Source organism: Dermacentor silvarum, chromosome 1 (assembly GCF_013339745.2).
Source record: "Dermacentor silvarum isolate Dsil-2018 chromosome 1, BIME_Dsil_1.4, whole genome shotgun sequence".
Taxonomy (NCBI): Eukaryota; Metazoa; Arthropoda; class Arachnida; order Ixodida; family Ixodidae; genus Dermacentor; species Dermacentor silvarum.
In genome coordinates, this window is record NC_051154.1 from 154693876 (window position 1) to 154707910 (window position 14035).

The 14035-nt window shown below is 49.1% G+C and overlaps 1 long non-coding RNA gene across 1 annotated transcript; it reads left to right on the top strand.

Annotated features, from left to right (window-relative positions):
* Window positions 1–2884: 2884 nt before the first annotated feature.
* On the top strand, window positions 2885–5813 carry LOC125942706 (uncharacterized). The gene is made up of 3 exons (XR_007465312.1): window positions 2885–2987; window positions 4882–5160; window positions 5676–5813. It is a non-coding gene; the product is annotated as an uncharacterized LOC125942706 (long non-coding RNA).
* Window positions 5814–14035: the final 8222 nt, after the last annotated feature.

Genomic DNA, 14035 nt, shown 5'->3' on the forward strand with positions numbered 1-14035 from the left:
ATTGCCGATAACTCCGCTTCTGCTGAACGCATTGAAATACTTTTTGAGGCAAAGTGATTCTGAAATAGCCTATTTTCACTTGAAATGTATTTCTCCACTTCGATAAAAAGTGGTTCAGGGCCCCCTTAAGGAGAGCATACGCGCGGCGCGTGCCATGCTCGGGAGAGAGAAATAGAAAATGAGAGCGAGAGAGAGAGAGAGACAGATATTGTAGCAGCAATAACACGGCAACGCGCAGAGCTGCTGCCGACGCCGTCCGCGTTTCGCCGTTTCCCCGCGTTCGCGCCGAACGCGCGCGGTGTCCGTGACTTCTGCTGGCACCTCTGGCACCTCTGGCGGCGGCTCGGCAGGTTTCGACCAGCCACGCCCCGGCAAGTTTGGAGGCGCAGCTTGGCCGTGACGTCACTGGGGAGATACGCCAGTGACGTCACGGCCGCCACGACGGTGGCAGCCGTGACGACGGTGGCAGAACTCTCGTTGACTTTGTGGCGAGTACATGCAGCTTTGACATTAGACGACCAAAGAAGATCCTGACACCCGAAGAAGCCGCTCATCTTGAAGCACGTCGCGCGGCCAAGCGAGAATCTGCGCGTGAGCGGCGAGTCGATTGGGAATACCGTGCCTAGCAGCACTTAGCATTTCCTAGTAAAACTTAGCCAAGCCAAGTAAAACCTGAAAGAAGCTAGGTCGATCACCAGCTCCGCAATTTACTCAAGCCTTGCACCACTATTGCAAGGTGTCCACATTTTTTTTCGTTAATATTTTGAGGCATTTGGAGCCGGCGAAGATGCGCAAGGAACAGAGCCATTCTTGCGTAAAGCGCTAGTGGTCAATCGCCACCGAACGGCCTTGACCGGCGAGCCTCTTCGGAGGGCGCTGCGCGCGTTTTGGCTTCTCGGCGAGCCGACTCACGACAGAGGGCGCGTCGGCGCCGTGCCCGACGCCGTGACTTCATTGGGACACCCGAGCGAGCGCAGTTTCGTCTCCACCATATTTCTTGCTCCGTGCTCTACAGCTTGGCGACTTCAACTGAGCGTGCTCATTCCTTTTCACGACACAATATACACACACTGAAATTGCATGAGAACACTGAAGGAAGGAGAGCAACTCAACATTTGGTGAAGTCTTTGCAATACCAGCAGAGGACAACGTAATCGTAATCCTATAAACCGAATCAAGCCCATGAAAGCACAGGGAGAAGAACTTGTTCTGTGTAGTTACTGTGCTTCGTAATTTTAGTGGAGGGTGAAATTTGTGTTCATCTTCATACTAGTAACAAAATGAACCTAAATGGTACTGCAAGAAAGCTTGTAGCTTCTGAAGGGCGCCAGCGGTGCGCTATCTAGTCGACAATGCATATCCAGGCAAAGCGGTGTTATGAGGTGAGAGCACTGAGGCGTCAAGTGTTCTTGATTGCCAAAACACCACTCTTTGACGAACGAAAGGGTCACATAGAAAACAAGCTGATCTGTGATTTCTCACTAGATGTACAGTGTTACTTTTCAGACAAAAAATAAAGCATGTCAATTAAAAAGCCTATTTCCTTACGACTCTATGAAGTCTCCATTTTGGCTAGGTGTATCGAAGAGAAAATTGGCAGTAACGCATGGAATATTAATAATTGTATACCCTTATTATTACTGCAACACCCAAAACTAGAACGCCCATCAAATTCCATTCTTACCTGAGGCCGAAAATCATATCCGGAGGATGCCGATGGATTCGAGAAGCAGGGCCGTTCACAATTGAGGCTACCGATGCTATGTTTTTCAGGAATGGAGCTTCGGCGATCTCGAATCCTTAAGCCTCCTCTCACGTCCAGTCATTCAGCTCTTCCGTAGGAATACAAAAGAAATATATACGCAAGAAAAGAAACCGGGCCCACGTGCCTGTGTTCGACATACACGCAAGATGATAGAAGAAAACAAGATAAAATAAAGACAACGCAGCCTTGATGATGTTCCGAACTTCAAGCTAAGAATGGGTCTTCGCCGTTGTGGGTAATTATTTGGTCGGTGCGTGCGCCCGGCTTCGCTGTGCGTGCACGGGTGCTGTGCATGGACCACTCCCTCCCCCTGGTCGCTCGGCGCCTTCCGTATGGGGGCCGCGCGTGTATTTCGGGGCTCGCCGACAATCCGAGCGGCGAAAACTCCGATGAAGCGGACGCCGCGAGCTGCTGCACTAAACGCGCCCGCGATGGTCACACGTCTCGCCCGAGGGCCGCACCAGCCTTTCCTGCACGCGGCGAGACAGGAAAGCGGCGGCGGGAGCCCAGTCGCGAACGCCGCTGGTTTCTTTTTTGAGAGGCGTGAGAAACGCAACTGGAAGGGCGTGGTATTTCGGCTTCGGCCGCTGCTGCCGCTGACCGCTGTATCTGATCCATTCCAGGTGTGGTCGGCCGGCCTTGTCTTTATTGTTTATCCGAGCGAGCGCTTTCGGCCACTGACATGTTGCGCTTTCTCCTCTAACCACTCGCCGAGCGCGTGTCGACTAGAGCGTATGGATCCTATTTTTGGGAGGGGGTGTGCAGTTTCTCTCGCCTCCGATGAGAACACAGAGAAAACGAAGCACCCGCAGTGGCGGGAATCACGAGGCAGGCGCCGCCGCCTCCTCTTCCTCCTCCTCACAGCGTTGCATGGTACGCTCGTTACTGAGATGAAGAAAAGAGCCCGGGTCTATTCGGGAAAGCCCGTAATGAAAATAAAACAAAATATACACACCAAAAGAGAGCACCGGGAATGAAGCAATAGTAAAAACAGCTATCAGCGAATGGCGGGTGAGATGAATAGGAAAGGCTGTGTTACCATTGGGTGACCAGCGCAACGTCCGAAAGTGTTTCCTCCTCTCAGCTCAGCTGTTTGGGGCGCCGCCACTACAGTCATTGTAAATCCTGGCTTCTCTGGCAGTGTATATAAGGCCCGCTCTGGCCACGTTGAAACCATCACTCGCTTGAAGCCCATCGAGCACTTTGGACTATGCGGGCCCTGGTAGGTACCTGACGCATATGTATAGCTGCCTTGTGTTCGCAGGCGGGTGCCGGCTTCAGCATGAGTCGCACTCGTACTGGCAAAGATAGGTCGGTCGCGAAGTACGCCGATCTCATATGGAAAGATAGTGAAAGTCATATTTGTCTGTTGAGCCGATGTAGAGGTACTTAAATGTCTCCTTTATCTCGACAGTGTATTGATGCTGAATTCATAAGTGTTCTTTTTTAATATTTTCCTTCTTACTTTAACGAGTGCACAATGCCAACAAAAGAATCTGCCATTCTTTAGGTGAAGGCAGTTTCTTTTGATTATAAAGTACTTACATTTCTGGGTATCAGCTGCGTAAATTATATCCTACAATTAGAAAGCTTCTATTCTTTCACGTGGTCACATGAGGGCCCTTTGAGTAAATGAGAATATACCCGAACTATTGAGTTTTCGCAGTCAACGAAAAAAAAAATGATTACGCAGTTTTCACATGCGAGAGATGAAAAAGATCTTGTCTTGAAACAGGCGTAAGAGACTTGTATCCTGGTTTGGGAGGTGGAAAAAGGTAGAGTGAGACAGTGATTGACATTGTTGAGATTACACAAAAAATGAAAAAAAAAGAAAACTCTGAGAGAGAGAGAGAAAAGAAGAAGAGGGAAAGAGAAAGGAAAGTGAAAGGAAAGAGAAAAAGGAGAAATCTATAAGCAGAGAAAGATAAAATGCACGCTTCTCGCGTTGTCCACTCAAAACTATGGATTCATAAACCAAATATGCGCCCTGCTTGGATTATTTGCTCTCCTTTCTGCGAAAGCAAACGTCCGACATACGGCACGTGTCAAGGAGCGATATCGGCAGCATTGATCTAGTGGGCTATGACCGTCAAAGCTGTTGTCCTAAATGTGTGCCAAATTCTTGTAGTTTCCCCGTGAGTGAGGCGCACCTAGCAGTATCCATATTCAGTGACGGTTGAACATTGAAAACGTTAAAGAAGTAAACACAATTTCCAGTTAGCGTGATCTGGCGGAAAAAAAAACGAAGCATCAATTATAGATTTTGTCAATTTCTTCGGCAACATAATTCTGATAAGAGCCTTACGAGCTCATTTCCTTAGGAATCAAAACTTTTTCGAGCTAGTCGCTTCATTGAGTAAAATTTAGCTGAATTGGTCATGTTACCGAGATTGGCATCATCTGAAGGGAGTTTGACCAACTCCGCAGATGGTGCCACCATCATGGTAGAAAAGTGGTGAGATTGTGCTCATAATATTTTTTTCAAGAGAACAAACAAGAGGGGAAACGGAAATGGTAATAATCGGCAGTTTGTAAACTTGTTTCGTCATCACATTTGAATAGTCACTGGAAGGCAAATCGCGAAGCAGATGCGGTCCAGGTAACGCGTAAACGCTGGGAAAAAACAGGGAGAACGCCTTCATCTTGGCAAAAGGCACACACGCTGGGACAAGATAAACAAGCGGAGCAAATGCATTTGTCTCGCTCATCTCATCTTCTGCACTCTTTGTCATATTTAACACAAAGCTACAAGCCGGGCAGCTTGGTACTGTAGTAGGGAACGTCGTGTTTGAACTTTTCCCTACCATGTTCTCAATCTATGGAAAAAGGAAGCTGGACGCACCTCTTTCATTATTGTGGAGTTTATTATTTAGTATACAAGTAAAACCATGGCAGATTAAACTGTTTGCATATTTTGATTAGCCCTGTGCCTTCCCGATGCCTTCCCAACGTTCTTATCGCCATTCAATTCCCGTCAAGCACATGGTTTGAACTCACTTGCAGGCCCCCTGAAAATGGCAACATGGGCTTAGCCGACGACTAAGAGGAAGGCTTCGGAAATTTGTTAGGTTAGGTAAGGTTACGTTTTGTATGATAGCACACATTGGCGTTCGCAGGTTGTCGTCGCTGTTCTTTGCGCCCTCCTGGGGGTCGCCTTGGCCGGCTTCTACGGTCACGGTGGTGGCTTTGGCCACGGTGGTGGTCACGGCTACCATAAGACGGTTCCAGGCCCTAGTTTCCTCGTCAAGACCGTACATCACGTGCACAAGCTTCACCAGGGGGGCACCCTCTTTGGTCAAGCCCACCACGGCTACGGAGGAGGATACGGTGGAGGACACGGAGGCGTCTTTTTGCTCAAGGGCGGATACGGCCACGGATATCACTGACACCAACGAGTAAGCTACTTGTAGGTGGTTTGAATTACGTTGTTCCCTTCTCGTTAAAGACTGGTAACAGCGGCCATTTACAGTGGCATATTCTATAGGCAAGAACACACGTGGCCTTCAGTCAAACACCTTTGATCAATAGATAGCAGCGCAGGAGTAAACCCCTAATGGTTGCTTCGTGCAGGGCGATGATGAATATGGTGGACTACGGAACACAAACGGGCAAGAAACGAACAAGTGCAAAACCAGTAAACAGTGGCACTAGCAATGGTCTGCAGTCATTGTATTAACTTAGTTACTGATTATTCCTGCACCACAGGCCCTGTACCCCATGCTATGAAAACTGTAAACTTCTCTAACTTCATTCAGACAACGCAAACAATACCGATAGTGCTTGAAAGTCCCTTTTAGGGCAACCAGTTACACATATAGAGTAGCTGCGGCAATTAATTTAGTACTAATGTGTCAATAAACACAATACAACGGCAGCTTCTGAATTCGCCTTATTTGCCGTCCTTCTGCAGGTGCGGAAATGAAGCTGTAAGCCGCCGGAAGGACTGAAGTGCAAGAGATCTTCAGCTTGGTATGGTCCGCAAAAGGACCAGAGGCTCACAAACCATGCTGTAAATAAACTGTAAATAAAAAGTTTTGATTTTTCCCAATGAAAATGCTTGTATTTTTTATTGCACAGCTATACCACTGCTGTGTAGCCATTTTAATTTTTTTATTGTACAGCTACAACTCAACGTGCCACAGTGGCTTCATATGCCCATCAAGCATAAAGGAAAGGAAAAAAAAACAAACATGAATTTTTTATGCAAGAAATGAAAGCAGAAGTACTTTGAGAACAAATTTCACAAGACAGTTGAGAAAGTCACATACTGTATTGCTGCGCTGACAAATGCACGATAAGAGCGAAAGTCACCGCGTGAGGGCGGTGGGACAGTACTTGAAAAAAAAAACTTTAATTTTGTATGTGTTAGGGCTACCTTATAGACAGGGCAAACTTAAGGTGACTATACGAGAGCTAATTTCTAACTATGGAGTAAATAATGCTTGGCAAAGTTGTATAGAAAAGCTCAGGTGTTTTACGTGACCCACACCATAGCGGGGGGCTCCGGCATAATTTTGAACACCTGGGGTTCTTTAACGTACACCTAAATTCAAGTCCATGAGCATTTTTGCACTTCACCCCCACAGAATTGCGGTCGCCACGGCCGAGATCGAACTCGCAACTTCGAGCTCAGCAGCGCAACTGCATAGCCACTAAGCTACCGCGGTGGGTACGCAAATATATACATGCCAGGAGAATGGAGGCCCAAATGTTATACACACGTGCCCAAAATGCATAGAAGAAACCATCTACTAAAACTACACTGATAGAAGTTGAAATCTAACGCATGCTCAAAGAAATGCTACTGTTCACTATCGTCCCCGATCGCCTTCTACAAAGGCGACTAATAAGGAAACGGTGTCAAGCTTATATTCGAAGTCCTAGAATGGAACTACGACCGCTTCGAAAACCGGCAGGGTATGATATTCGGTTTCATAAAGTAATGCAACTTTACTGAAGGAAAGATGCAGCGCAGCATAAACTAGGACCAACGAAGGGACAGACACATAATGTCACTGCTTTCGTGTCAACAAACATATCCTATTTTGGTTCTCCTAGTCGTTTTTTTGCATTACGCTGTGGAGGTAACACTGTCATTGAAAAGAAAAGTGTACAATCATTTCATTTTACTGGTGCTAACATATCAGGCAGAAACTTGGAGGTTAACAAAGAAGTTCGAGAACAAGTTAAGGACCCCACAAAGAGTGATGGAACGAAAAATCTTAGGCCTAACGCTAAAGACAGGAAGAGAGCGGTGTGGATCAGAGAGCAAACGGGGATAGCCGATATTCTGATTGACATTAAAAGAAAAAAAATTACACCTTCTTCCCGTAGGGGAACCCTGAGTAGTATGCGAAGCAGCCATGGGGTCGACTCAAGGTAGTTTTATCAGCTGCATAAACTTGGACATGCAGCAGCACCCGCAAAGCGCAGAACTGTTGTCGACGCCGTCGACGTTTTTCCCGCGTTCGCACCGAACGCGCGCGGCGTTGGAGACTGTTGCCGGTGCCTCTGGGGCGCCTACCGTCGCGCCTCTAACCTAAGCTGCTTCGCATTATCGCGCGCGGAGCCGCAGGTGTTGCCATTCGTTGCGCAATCCGGAGAGGAGAGGAGCTTCGGAGAGGAGAGGAGGAATGCCGAGAGGAGAGGAGATGAGAGAAGTAGAGGAGAGGAGGGGGGGAGGTTGCGCATGCGCAGTATGGGTGTGGACGAACGGCGGTTGGATGGATGGAGGGAGGTAGGGAGGAAGGGAGTGACATAGCCCCGACCATAAGATGCTTTGCATCTAAAAATAGAGCTGGGCTGGCCATGTAATGCGTAGGATGGATAACAGGTGGACCATTAGAGTTACAGAATTGGTACCAAGAGAAGGGAAGCGCAGTCGAGGACAGCAAACAACTAGGTGAGGTGATAAAGTTAAGATATTTGCAGGCGCAAGTTGGAATCAGCTAGCGCAAGACAGGGCCAATTGGAGATCGGAGGGAGAGGCCTACCTCCTGTAGTGGACATAAAAATAGGCTGATGATGATGATGATGATGATGATGATGATGATGATGATGATGATGATGGAGATCCCTGGTAGGTTCAATACACGCACTCAGCCGTTCAGCAACATGCATGAAGCCATTGATAATAATGTTTTTATATTTCCTGACCTATAACTCAAGCTGTAGATTTACAGTAATATTTACGAGTGATCGTAGCATTAAATCCCTCGTACCCTTCCGTTCGGCGCCCATTAATTAGGTGATGATGATGGATGTCCCTGCGACTATGCGCCTGCATAATTTTGAAAAGTCCTCTAAGCATTTCAAGATAGATAACACTAATAGACACATGTAGCGGTTGTACTTGGGAGGGTATTTTCGCAACGAGCTAAATACTGTGGATGAAGCGATTCAGAACAAGATGAAAAAGGCGCATGAACAGGATTGTGTGGAAAAACACCAAGCAGCATTAGTTCAATGAAAGTTGCGGTTTTTCTGTATCTGCTTGACGCTACGTTTTATCTAAAAAAACTTGGTGAAAGGACTGGTGCGAAAGTTTTGTCCAATGCTGAAAAAAAAAGAACCAAGTTTAGCCTTCAAAGGTGTTCGTTTAAGATCAGCCGAGTGTCCTGAGGCAACGCCTCCTAGATAGCCCAAGGCCTGTGCACTTCGATCCATGACGTCATGCTACCTTGCCTCACTGCAATCGAATCTAATAGGGATGCTCCCGAGTAAGCCGCAATCATTTTGACGTTGCCGCTTTCGTCACGCCGGGCTTGACAGCGGAAATTTCCGCCCAAGTAGCGTGGCGATGTAAAGCGGAGTGCATAGCCCTGCTATCTAGGGGGTGTTGTGTGTAGGCGCTGTTCATAGGGTGCTATGTTCGTGCGTCAAGCGATGCCTCAATGAAGGTCTGCGCAAACGTTCTGGCGCAGAAGGGGAGCGAAAGGCAAATTTTCAATTACTGCCATGAAAGTGTGTGTAGCCCACATTTCGATAACTGTTGCTTTAATTAGTGAAAGCGATTATTATTACAGGGAGTTGCTGAAGCAACCAAAGTTCAGCGCAACATTTTGCATGTGTAAGTTCGATGTTGCTTTTCTGTCTAAAAAATAAATGGCAGTTCCCCTGTATGCACAGAAGGTTTTGTCAGCTTGCATGCATTTATTACATTAGTGGCCAGTACGTCTTGTGCATTTGCTTTTTTTGCGCTTCAAGGCAGAGTTATCTTCAACGTAGAGGTATCTATGGTTTCCGCAACGTTAAAATTTAAAAGTTGATGTACTTCTTAAAAAAAAAAAGAATTGTTTATTGAGTTGACTTTCCGGCCGGGGACCGAATTGAGTCTTGAGAAAGGTTGGTCTCCGGCGGAAACGTTGTCGCCATAAACAGTGATTTTTTAAGAAGTGCATCAACTTTTCAATTATAACCGTGCGGAAACCATAGATATCTCTAGGCTCTACCTTGAAGTCATACAAACGAGTATACAAACGATGATGATGCTAAGCCCAAAACATATATGTACGCGTCCCCAAGAGCAAGAAAAGCACAGCACAAAACAGATGACCTAGAGCAAATAGATAAGTTCATGCAAAACCTACTACTAATATATACACACACACGCATATATATATATATATATATATATATATATATATATATATATATATATATATATCTTGTGACGTCACAGTAAGGTCGGACCTTTATTGAGCCCGAGAGACGACACGGCGAAGAAGGGCGGCGTCCACAACCAGCCTGAACAGCCTTCGACAGTCCACACTGATGATGATGCGCCCGCACGCGCGATGAAGATGAGGGGCACAGGCATGATGATGATAATGTACAGATGATGAAGAAGTGCACAATAAATGCCCACACTAATTTCCCTCGCGCGAAAGCGGCCATCCTGGCCGCTGCCTAAAGGCACGGGGGGCGTGAAGGGCTTCATACGAGAAACGTGGACCACTTCGGTAGAGCGGCAACGGCGGTCAGTTGAGGAAACAACAGGGGTCACGCGATAATTAACTGGAGAAGTCATTTCCAGGACCGTGTAGGGGCCAATAAACTGACACTGAAACTTCTCGCACAACCCAGGAGTGCGAACTGGTGTCCAGAGCCGCACTTCATCGCCAGGCTGGTAGAATACTACGCGATGATATGCGTCATAATGATCCTTGCGGTCCCGCTGTCTGGCTGCGGTGTTGACGCGGGCATGCTGGCGACAATGGACGAGGCGGGAAACATATTCTTCGCAGGAAGATCGAGATGGACTGACAGGGGCAGAGAAGAAGGAAACATCGAGAAAGGAACTGGGTGAACGGTCATAAACAAGGTAGAATGGCGAGTAACCGGTTGTGCGTTGAACGGCGGTGTTATACGCGAAGGTGACGAATGGCAAAATTGTGTCCCAGTTTCTGTGATCGGGTTGAATATAGGCGGCTATCATGTCAGAGAGCGTACGATGAAACCGCTCAGTCAGGCCGTTGGTCTGAGGATGATAACTTGATGTAGTTTTGTGAGTGGTGCCAGAGGCTTTGAGCAATTCGCCTACTAGTTGGGAAAGGAATGTCTTTCCGCGGTCGCTCAGAAGGACACGAGGGGCGCCATGGCGCAGGATGATGGATTGAAGAATGAAGGCAGCGACTTCGGAAGCCGATGTTGAACTTACAGAGGCTGTTTCGGCATAGCGCGTCAGGGGGTCGACGGCGGTCACTATCCATCGGCTACCGGCGGGGGTCATGGGAAGTGGCCCATATAGATCGATGCCAACAACCTCAAATGGTTCCGCAGGACATGAGACTGGTAGTAGTTGTCCGGCAGGAGCTGATGTTGGACGTTTGCGACGCTGACAAATGGCGCACGAAGTGACGTATCGCGCCACACTGGTAGACAGGCCAGGCCAGTAGAAGCGACTTCTTATGCGGTCGTAAGTTTTCTGGATGCCAAGGTGGCCAGCAGTCAAATCGTCATGAAAGGCCTGAAGGACACGCGCACGAAGGCAACGAGGTAGCACGGGCAACCAGCGTCGTCCATCAGGATGGTGGATACGGCGGTACAGCACGGAGTTTTCAAGCTTAAATTGTGTCAGCTGTCGACGAAGCCGGGCGTTAGGCGGGTTCGAAGCTCCACGAAGGCGGTCTATAATACGGCGACAGTACGAGTCAGCGAGTTGTTGAGACGAAAATGATGCATGGTCGTGCGAAGTGAGATGATCAAGAGTGGCGAAGGACAAAACCGCCGTAGAAGAGACGTCAGTGAGTGCGTCACTGGAGGCGGTGGCGGAACCATTGATGAGTGCGGCTGGAGGAAGCGGGCAGCGAGAAAGAGCGTCTGCGTCTTGGTGCTTCTTACCAGACTTGTAGATGATTTCAAAGTCATATTCTTGGAGACGAAGAATCCAGCGGCCAAGACGTCCTGACAAGTTCTTGAGTGTGGAAAGCCAGCATAAGGCGTGGTGATCCGTCACGATGGTAAAATGGCGACCGTGGAGATAAGGGCGAAATGTCTGGACGGACCAAACGACAGCGAGGCACTCCTGCTCGGTGATGGTATAGTTCTTCTCGGCAGGTGTGAGCACGCGGCTGGCATACGCAACGACTCTCTCACGCGAAGAGTTGTCGCGCTGGAAGAGCACAGCACCGATGCCATGGCCGCTAGCATCCTTGTGCAAGAGTGTGGGAGCAGTCTCATCAAAATGACACAGGACAGGTTCAGATGTGAGGGTGCCCTTTAGCTGGTCAAAGGCAGATTCATATTCAGGTGACCACACGAAGGGAGCACCAGAACGTAGTAAGTGGTGTAAAGGTGCAGCTATAGAGGCGAAATCGCGAATAAATCGGCGAAGCTAGGAAGGGATGCCGAGGAAACTGCGTAGGTCCTTGGTCTTTTCTGGACGAGGAAAGTGAAGCACCGCCGAAATCTTGTCAGGATCAGGTCGAATACCATCCTTGCTTACAATATGACCTAAGACCTTGATCATCTTGCTTGCAAAATGACACTTTTTGGTGTTGAGCTGAAGACCAGCACTGGCTATGCACGTGAGAACCTCGTCGAGACGTTGCAGGTGCTGTGCAAATGTCGACGAGGAAATAACGATATCATCCAGATAGCACAAGCAGGTCTTCCACTTCAGGCCACGCAGAACGGTGTCGATCATGCGCTCAAAAGTTGCGGGAGCATTGCAGAGGCCGAAGGGCATGACGTTGAACTCGTAAAGGCCATCTGGGGTTGCAAACGCTGTTTTTTCTTTGTCGGCTTCGTGCATCGGAATTTGCCAGTAACCTGAACGCAGATCAAGACTGGAGAAGTACTCGGCACCTTGCAGGGAATCGAGGGCATCGTCAATGCGAGGCATGGGGTACACATCCTTGCGCGTGATCTTGTTGAGCGCTCGATAATCTACACAGAAACGCACGGAGCCATCTTTTTTTCGGACCAAAACAATGGGAGACGACCACGGGCTAGCAGAGGGGCGAATTATCTCACGTTGCAGCATGTCGGCGACGTTTTGCTCAATAATTTTGCGCTCAGCTAGAGACACGCGATACGGCCGGCGACGCACGATGGATCTGCCGTCTGTCTGAATCCGATGTGCTGTGACGGTCGTCTGTCCCAATGTCGAAGAATGGGCGTCAATTGAACCTTCATGCTTCTTCAACAAGGCAAGGAGCTGTTGCGTCTGCGAAGGGGTCAAGTCCGAGCTGATTACAGCAGCAAGAGCGGAGGTAGAGGCAGAATGTCCAGCAGGAGGGATTTCAGAGGGAGCAGCCTTGAGGGGAACGACAGAGAGAGGCTCGGAATCAGCGACGCAAGCCAAAGTGGTGCCTTCAGGAAGTAGAATTTTCTCATGTGTTGTGTTCCTTGCTTCGAGAAGCGCAGATCCATTATCGAACCTAACTAGGCCTGAAACAATGGCTATCCCTTTTGTGAGCCAATGCGCACAAGGTAACATTAACACATCGCCATGGTCGATGGCGTCGGACGTGATGGTCAGAATTTGCTGACAGCCTGGAGGTAGCTCGGTATCTTTTGCTGCGAGTAGACGAAGTGGCTGATACGGTTCATCGCCGAGCGAATAGTCGGTGTCGGACATATGTACGACATCTTGCCCACAACATATAGCAGCAGAAGCAGAGGCAAGGAAATCCCATCCTAGAATGAGCTGGTGGGAGCAGGGCGACAGCACAGCAAATTGTATGTAGTGGACGATGCCATCGATGGATACACGCACTGTACAAAACGCGGAAGGGCGGATTGTTTTCCCTTGAGCTGCAACAAGCGCGGGTCCATCATAAGGCGTCGTAACTTTCCTGAGACGCCTACACAAATCGGAATGCATAACAGATAAAGTCGCACCGGTGTCCACCAAAGCTTCAACGTGCACACCTTCAACAAACACGGACATCATATTACAAGGGCGCGCTGGAGGAATTGTAGTCCTGTCGGTGAATGCAGTTTTTCCTCTGAAAACTGCATTAATTAGTTTTCCGCGCGGCGGTCAGAGGTGAAAGAGGCAGGCCGAAGCGGTGACGAGGAGCGGCGGAAGGGCGATGGTGATCGGCGTCTGGTGGTACGGTAACCATTCGGCGTCTCGGTCGTTGCGGGCGGAGATGGGGAACGGCGCGGAGGGGAAGCGTAACGACGGCTTTGGTAAGAGGCCCCACCAGAGTACGCATCGCGTTCACACAGGTCGTACCCGCGACGCTCATCTTGTTGGCGTTTGCGACAAAAACGTGATATATGGCCGAGATAACCACAGTAATAACAGGTAGGACGAGACGGTCGCCAAGGCGGGTAGTAAGGGGCGCTCGGTGCGCTGTGAGATAGTGCGGTCAGATGGGGCGATGACGGCTCAATTGGTATTGAGGAGACATTGGCCGGAGGAGCGACACCAACCTGCGTGCATGTGGGTAGAGGCAACGTGGGACGTACACTAGTCGGAGGCGCGGCAGCAACCTGCGCGTATGTTGGTACGGTGCGAGGGGCCGGGGGGTCCACATTCGCAGAGCAGGTCATTGACGCAAGTTCCTCTCTGATGACGTCGCGCAATACTGCACCAGAAGGCTGAGCAGGAATCATCAATGAAGATGACAAGCCAAGTGATTGAAGTTCTTCGCGTATGATCGCCCGTATCATCATGCGCAAGTCGGGGTCTGCCGCAGAACGGTGTTCGCTGAAGTCCGGCTGCAAGCGTACGGACTCGAGCTCGTCGAGGCGCTGGCACGTCAAGACGATGTCAGCGACGGTAGCCGGGTTCTTGACGGCGAGCGCGTTGAAGGC